Source organism: Mustelus asterias, chromosome 13 (assembly GCF_964213995.1).
Source record: "Mustelus asterias chromosome 13, sMusAst1.hap1.1, whole genome shotgun sequence".
Taxonomy (NCBI): domain Eukaryota; kingdom Metazoa; phylum Chordata; class Chondrichthyes; order Carcharhiniformes; family Triakidae; genus Mustelus; species Mustelus asterias.
Window position 1 is genome coordinate 16,181,471 of NC_135813.1, and position 8,800 is coordinate 16,190,270.

Here is an 8,800-nt window from a genome sequence, read left to right on the forward strand (position 1 = left end):
GACTGAATTTGGTAAAGACACTCTACATTGTCCACATTCTTAGTGCAGCTGTGTATAATTATTTACATTTGTGGACTAATTTTATAAATGCCAGTCAAGGAGGCCTGGATGATGTTAAGCTTTTTGAGTGTTGTTGGAGCTGCAGTTATCGAAGCAGGTGGACAGTATATCACAGTTCTGACTTGGGCCTTATAGATGGTGGAAAGGCTTTGGGATATCAGGAGATGAGTCACATTCAACAGAATTCCCAGTCTCTGACCTGCTCTTGTAGTCACAGTATTTATGTGGCTAGTCCAGTTCAGTTTCTGGTAACCCCCAAAACTGTTGATAATGGGGGTTTCAATGATAGTAATGCCATTGAATGTCAAGGGGCGATGGTTAGATTCTCTCTTGCTGGAGATGGTCATTGCCTGGCACTTGTGTGGCATGAATGTTACTTGTCACTTGAAGGCTCAAGCCTAGATATTGTCCATATCTTGTTGCATTTGGACATGGACGGTTTCAGTATCTGAGGAGTTGTGAATGTTGCTGAATATTGTGTATTCATCAGCAAACATCCCCACTTCTGACCTTATGATGGAAGGAAGGTCATTGATGAAGCAGCTGAAGATAGTTGAGCCTAGGACACAACCCTGTGGAACTCCTGCAGTGATGTCCTGGAACATAGATGATTGACCTCCAACAACCGTAATCATCTTCTTTAGTGCTCGGCATGTCTCCAATTAGCAGAGTGTTCCCCCCTGATTCCCATTGACTCCAGTTTTGTTAGGGCTCGTCGATGCCACACTCTGTCAAATGCTGTCTTTATATCAATCACTCTCACCTCATCTCTGAAGTTCAGCTCTTTTGTCCATGTTTGAACTGAGGCTGTAATGAGGTCAGGAGCTGAGTGGGCCTGGCGAAACCCAAACTGAGTGTCAGAGAGCAGGTTATTGCTAAGTAGTTGTCGCTTGATTACACTATTAATGATCCCTTCCGTCCCCTTATTGATGAATGAGAATAGACTTATAGGGCAGTAAATGGCCTGGTTTGATGTGTCCTGCTGTTTGGCTGCAGACATAATGGCATTTTCCACATTACTGGGTAGATGCCAGTGTTGTAAGTGTACTGGAACAGTTTGGCTAGAGTGGCAGGTTTTGGAGTACAAGTCTTCAGTTTTATTGCTGGAATATTGTCTTTGCAGTTTCCAGTGCCTTCGGCCTTCTCTTGCTATCTCATGGAGTGAAGACTGACATCTGACATGGGCAGCACGGTAGCACAGTGGTTAGCACTGCTGCTTCACAGTTCCAGGTATCTGGGTTCGATTCCTGGCTTGGGTCATTGTCTGTGTGGGAGTTTGCACATTCTCCTCGTGTCTGCATGGGTTTCCTCCGGGTGCTCCAGTTTCCTCCCACAGTCCAAAGATGTGCAAGTTAGGGTTGATTGGCCATGCTAAAAATTGTCCCTTAGAGTCCTGAGATGCGTAGGTTAGAGGGATTAGCAGGTAAATATGTAGGGATATGGGGGTAGGGCCTGGGTGGGATTGTGGTCGGTGCAGACTCGATGGGCCAAATTGCCTCTTTCTGCACTGTAGGGTTGCTATGATCTGTGATGCTGGTTACCTGTGGACGAGGCTGAGATGGACCATCCACTTGGCACTTCTGGCAGAAGGTTGTAGCAAATACCTCAACCTCATCTTTTGTACTGATGCACTGGGCTCCCCCATCACTGAGGATAGGGATATTTGTGGAGCCTCCTTCTCCATGGAGTTGTTTAATTATCCACCACTGTTTAATTGTTCATCACAACATGGCAGGACTACAGAGCTTCGATCTGATGTATTGGTTGAGGGATTGTTTAGCTCTTCTATCCCTAATGCTGTTTGGCATGCAAGTAATCCTATGTTGTATCTTCACCAGGTTGACATCTCAATTTTGGGTAAGCCTGGTACTGTTCCCGGCATGCCCTCCTGTACTCTGCATTGCACCAGGGTTGATCCGCTGGCTTTGTGTTAATGGTGGAGTGGATGATATGCCAGGCCATGAGGTTACAGACTGTGATTGAGTAAAATCCTGCTGCTGCTGATGGCCCACGGCGCATCATGAGTTGCTAGATCTGTTTGAAATCTATCCCATTTGGCACAATGATAGTGCCAGAAAACACAATGGAGGGTATCCTCAATGTGAAGACAGTACCAGGTCCACCAGGTCCATGTTAATCCTTTCTGTAAGAAGTCTCACAACACCAGGTTAAAGTCCAGGTTTATTTGGTAGCAAATACCATAAGCTTTCGGAGCGCTGCTCCTTCGTCAGATGGAGTGGAAATGTGCTCTCAAACAGTGCAAACAGACACAAAATCAAGTTACAGAATACTGATTAGAATGCGAATCCCTACAGCCAGCCGGGTCTTAAAGGTACAGACAATGTGGGTGGAGGGAGCATTAAGCACAGGTTAAAGAGATGTGTATTGTCTCCAGACAGGACAGCCTGCAAGTCCAGGAGGCAAGCTGTGGGGGTTACTGATAATGTGATATAAATCCAACATCCCGGTTTAGGCCGTCCTCAGGTGTGCGGAACTTGGCTATCAGTTTCTGCTCGGCGACTCTGCGCTGTCGTGTGTTGTGAAGGCCGCCTTGGAGAACGCTTACCTGAAGATCCGAGGCTGAATGCCTGTGACTGCTGAAGTGCTCCCCCACAGGAAGAGAACAGTTAATCCTTTCTGTGCCAGACCCCTGTACTACAAGTATACTGTTAAATACTTAGTTACTCCTAAGTGAACAAAGCTAAACTTGTTATTGCTCTTTATGGCAAGCAGAACGTGTACTTAGATTAATTTTGCACTTAAATAATTTTGGTGGTGATCCCATGAGCGAAGATTGCACAACAGAGAATTAGAGGAGCAGGATATCTCTGACAGCAATTTCCAGATTTCCACCTTTAACTTTGCAAGTATAGACCCCAGAAGTTGGCGGTTTTTCCCATTAATAACAGTGAATGCTGACAACCCCACTATTATTTGTAGAATTAGGGACTGTAAGGTTTAATGTGAAACTGGGGAAACAGTACTGGCCACGTTATGATACAGAGAGTTACATGGGAGTAGTAAAGTATAATGGTGAGAAGTTGGCGCAAAATTAGCACACAATCTAAATTTCACGGACATGATTTTCACCAGAAATGGTGGGTGTCTGCAGAAGCTGCTTAACTCAATCTGGATAGCATAGTTCCAGATCCAACTGAGCAGGTTCTGCAGATATCAAAGAATAATCACGCTGCAACCCCACTGACTCTGCACAGCCCCAAATACCCACCCAATCCTGTGATTACCCTACCCAACGTACAAATAACCTCCTGATCTCCCTGACTACCATGCCACCCTGACTATCATCCTAACGAGTACTCCTCCCACTACCCCTCAACACCCAACCTCCCCTCCCTCTGATCAGCCTACCCCCTCCCCCTGACTACCAGACTCTTCCACCCAAACTCCCCGATCACCTGACATTTCTGACCACCCGATTGCCCCCTGACCACTCAGCCCCCCGGCAAGCTGACATCTCCTCTCCCTGACCACCCCACCCATACAGTCCCCACCTGACTACGCAACAACCCCTAACCACCCAACCATTGACCCCAAATCTCCTGTGGTTGCCTCTCTATGGATGTTTCGGCCCATTAGGTTGTTTTTCAGGTGTTATGCATTGCCAGCACTTCCATTTTTTTTTAAAAAATCCTTTAACTGTATGTTTCAGCCAAATTTCAGCTACCTCCTACTCAGTACAACATTTTCAGTTGTTGGATCACTGGGAGTGAATTCTATTGAAATAATCCTCCTGCACATAATCTCCAGGGAATTGGAAATTGGAACCATCAGTGCTAAATTCAGTATCTAGCAATTTCAACATTTAAATTTATAATTCAATAATCTATGATTCTAACATTAACAAGAGAGCTTGTAAACCTGAACACTCCATTATAACCATTTCCTGAAGTGAAATAAACAAAGTAAAACACAAAGACGTGAAATTGTTTACAAACAGTGTCAGCTATCTGCAGATTCCAGTGAAATAAAATCTAATATTGAAAGTTCCATGATACATTCACACTTCAAATCACATCTTTCAATTGTGTGAACTGGCAGTCTGCGACAGTGTACTGCTAAGAAGTGAATTGGCAAAATATCATCTGAAAAGGACCTAGAAGTCAGGCAAGCAAAATAATTTGCAAGCTATCTGTCGATAATGATCAGTTTTGGCACCAGCATTTCAAAAGAATTTGAACATAAGTAGGGAACAAGTATGGTCGTCAAGGGCACATCTATATGGAAATGCCACGGAGGTTGGAAGCAGTGTTCTGGTCAAACAAACAGAAAAATCAAAAGCTGGAAGTATATGATGGGTCAGTCAGAACATGAAATGTTCATCTAGTTTTCTGTTTCAGGTGCTGGTCAACCTGCTTTGCTTTTCCTGCGCTTTCTGCTTTTTTGTCCCGATTTCCAGCATTTTTAAGCAAACAAAAAAAATTCTCTCAAATCTTGCTGGCAAAATAATAGCAAGTTAATGACATACTTTTATAAATGTGCAAATTGGTCAGTAAATCCAGGTGAAGTAGATGAGATACACGCTGAGCTATAAATCACCATAACTTGTTGGTCAGTTTTTGCTGATCCACTGTTTGTTTCACACAAAGGGCAGCTCACCTGCAACCTCCTTGTCATTTTTAAGAACTTGCTGGATTTGTACTTTAAACTCAAATTGAATTTGCCACAGAAAGTTAGAGGTCGCACATAACAGTGTAAATGCCCTTTTAGCAATGTGTTAATTGTTAATTAAGAAGTGGCTGATGAAATTCAACGTGGGCAAGTGCGAGGTCGTACACTTTGGAAAAAAGAATAGAGGCATGGACTATTTTCTAAACGGTGACAAAATTCATAATGCTAAAGTGCAAAGGGACTTGGGAGTCCTAGTCCAGGATTCTCTAAAGGTAAACTTGCAGGTTGAGTCCGTAATTAAGAAAGCAAAGGTAATGTTGTCATTTATCTCAAGAGGCTTGGAATACAAAAGCAGGGATGTACTTCTGAGGCTTTATAAAGCACTGGTTAGGCCCCATTTGGAGTACTGTGAGCAATTTTGGGCCCCACACCTCAGGAAGGACATACTGGCACTGGAGCGGGTCCAGCGGAGATTCACACGGATGATCCCAGGAATGGTAGGCCTGACATACGATGAACGTCTGAGGATCGTGAGATTATATTCATTGGAGTTTAGGAGGTTGAGGGGAGATCTGATAGAAACTTACAAGATAATGAACGGCTTAGATAGGATGGACGTAGGGAAGTTGTTTCCATTAACAGGGGAGACTAGGACGCGGGGGCACAGCCTTAGAATAAAAAGGAGTCACTTTAGAACAGAGATGAGGAGAAATTTCTTCAGCCAGAGAGTGGTGGGTCTGTGGAATTCATTGCCACAGAGGGCTGTGGAGGCCGAGACGTTGAGCGTCTTCAAGACAGAAATTGATAAATTCTTGATTTCTCGAGGAATTAAGGGCTATGGGGAGAGAGCGGGGTAAATGGAGTTGAAATCAACCATGATTGAATGGTGGAGTGGACTCGATGGGCCGAATGGCCTTACTTCCGCTCCTATGTCTTATGGTCTTATGGTCTTAATGCAATGCCAGAAGGTATTAAAGTGTGGAAAATCATTCCTGCATGTAAGGAATTCTTCTGAGATTTAAAAAAATTACATTGTTACCTCCACCACTGAAGATGGGTGGAAGTTATGTTTTTTCCTCTGTTAGTCTGTTCGTCTGTGAACAAATGGGCTGGATTTTTTGAGTGAGTTTACTTTCTGGTTGATTGGTATTGCAGTGACAATTAACAAATTGCTAAAGGGGCATTTTTCATTCATTAACATCATTTGGTGGATTTTTGCTACCAAGTTCAAATCAGGAAATTTCCCAACATGGCCAACCTGCCTCACTTTAAAGGGTTTGGTCACATACAATTTTCACTCCAGGGGAGGGAAAATCAGCAGATGGGATAGAGACAGGCCACCAGAAGCAGATCCCAGGCAGCCTTGGGACTTGGTGTGCCAAACCAGCTGGTTAGGACTTCCTTCCTAACAATGTTGTGGATGTACCTTTACCATATGGACTACAGCAGTTCAAGAAGGTGGGTCACTACCACCTTCCTAAGGGCATTTAGAGATGGGCAATAAATGCAAGTGATGCCCATATCCTGCAAATGAATACATTAAAAAAAGGCCCAGCTTAATTCTAGTTGTCCCAGTTGTGTTAAAGGAAGTTAGGCCCTCTACCCATCACCCCCATACCATCTCATGCCCTCCAGCCATTCCCCATGGCCCCTCAAACCCCCATGCCAAATCAATGCCAGCTCATTCTCCCCAGCTACGCTCCATAGCTTCTCATACTCTCCATATTAGGTCATGTCCCCCAACCACTCCCCATGACCTCTCATAGTCTCCATACCAACTTATGCCTTTCTGTGCCCATTCACCCAGTGAGCCATAAATAACAATGGCAAGTGTAGATCTGCTGAGGAAAAATAAACACCCGGATGCCGGAAATCTGAAGTGAAAACAAAAAATGCTGGAAATACTTGGCAGGTCAGGCGGAATCTAGACAGAAAAACAGAGTTATATTTTAGGTTGATGACTTTCATCAGATAGAGCATTAATGTATCAATAACAGAGGCTTCAAACACTCCAGACCTCTTAATCATGTCCAAATAAACTTTAGAGATATTGACAAAATAAATCACAGAAAGTACAACTTACTATAATCACTTAAAGGTGTCAATCAAGCAAAGTCAATCATTCACTTCACTTGTCAAAACCAAGGATCTTGCTAACTTAGTGCTTATATTGGTCTTGACTCTCAGCCAAGCATGCATCATGAGGACAGGGCCATCTGTGTTTCTTCATACTTGCAGTACCTTACAGTCAGCCAGATTAAATTTAATCTGCCATTTCTCTGCTCTACTTGCATATTTCACCCACTTTATTTTGTAAATCTTGAACAGCATCCTCAGATTCAACTTTTTTAAATGGCATTATCTGCAGGCTTGTCTGGCTTGCACTAATTTTTGGAACCCAAGTGATTTATGTAAATCAGAAACAATAAGGATCCTTGAACTGATCCCTGGAGCATTCCGTTCAGCACTCAACACCCCAGCTTAACTCACTTAACATACTGCCTGATACTTTCAGCCAATATCTTATCCATTCCCTTGTGTAATCCTGAATTTTCACTGCTTGAAATAATAATATAGTTCATGCAAGGCTTCGTTAAATGTGCTTTGAAAGTCAAAGTACAAAAAAAGGAGGTTGAAAAGGTCGGATATTTCCTTGCTGAACTCACTTTGACTACTGCTTACCAGATTAGCATCAGAAAGTAACCCTTACATTTATTTTGTAGTGATGCTATACTAAGGGTCTGTGGTTGCCCATACTATTTTGTCAGCCTTTTTTGAAAATACGTACCGTTAGCTTGTTTCTGATCGCCTACAGTGCCTCATAAACGTAATTGTTTCTCTTAGTGCTCAGGGATAAATATCATCCATTTCTGTGATTCTTTTTTTGGCCCTTTTATCATGTCTAGTTCTTTCAAGTCATTTATTTTGAAATAATCAATTCTACTTAGATTATTGCTGTTTAGGCATGGCATGTTACTGATGTTTTCTCCAATAAATTAAAGAAAGAAATTACATTTGTAAAGTGCCTTTAACATTCCCAGGGCATCCCAAAGCACTTTACAGCCAATGGATTAATTTTGCAGCAGAGTCGTTGTTGTTTTGTGTGTCAATGTATCTGCCAATTCGTCCCACAGTCAGATCCCACAAACTGCAATCAGATGAATAGCCAGCTCTTCTTTTTTGGCAATGTCATTGAAGGATGAATGATGGGCAGGACAGCAGCAAAATTCCTGACTCTTTAAATAGTGCCATGTGATATTTTATGTCTGCACAAGAGGGCAGGCAGGATCTTAATCCAGTGTCTCATTCAAAAGACAGTAGTTGCAATATTGTGCACTCCCTCAGTTACACATAGAAGTGACAGCCTAGGTGGCCTGCCCAAGTTGTTTGAACTTGACAAATACATGAATAGGATGGGAATAGAGGGATATGGTCCCCGGAAGGGTAGGGAGTTTTAGTCCAGTCAGGCAGCATGGTCAGTGCAGGCTTGGAGGGTCGAAGGGTCTGTTCCTGCGCTGTAATTTTCTTTGTTCTTTGTGACTTTCTGATTCAAGAAATTGTACTACATTGAGCCAAGGCTGAAACTACTTGCAATGTTTGGAGGATGTCATCATTCAGTATATTAATCTTCTGTTCATCCTTGGGTTGCTTTTTGGATTCGAACAAGAAAGAAAGTAAAATATAAATCTGGTTGCTAAACCTGCTCTGAAACTAAAAAATCTTTTTAGAATTCTGTACGAAAGGAAAACAAAGGGCAACAGAAGTGGTGATCCTTATGGGGTTTGTAATAAATCAATGGTAAATAGATAACATTATCTTAGTGGAACTCCCCATCTAACAGCTCTATGGAACTACCAACACCTTTGACAAGGTCCCACTTATAAACAAGGTAAATGCTCAAGGAATACGGGGAACTTTGATAAAGTGGATTCAAAGTTGGCTCAGTCGTAGGAGACAGAGGGTGATGACAGAAGACTGCTTTAGTGACTGGAAGCCAGTCTCCTGTGGCGTACCACAGGGATCTGTGCTGGGTCTCCTATTATTTGTCATTTATATAAACGACATAGATGACTATGTGGGGGGTAAGATTAGTTTGCAGATGCCACAAAGA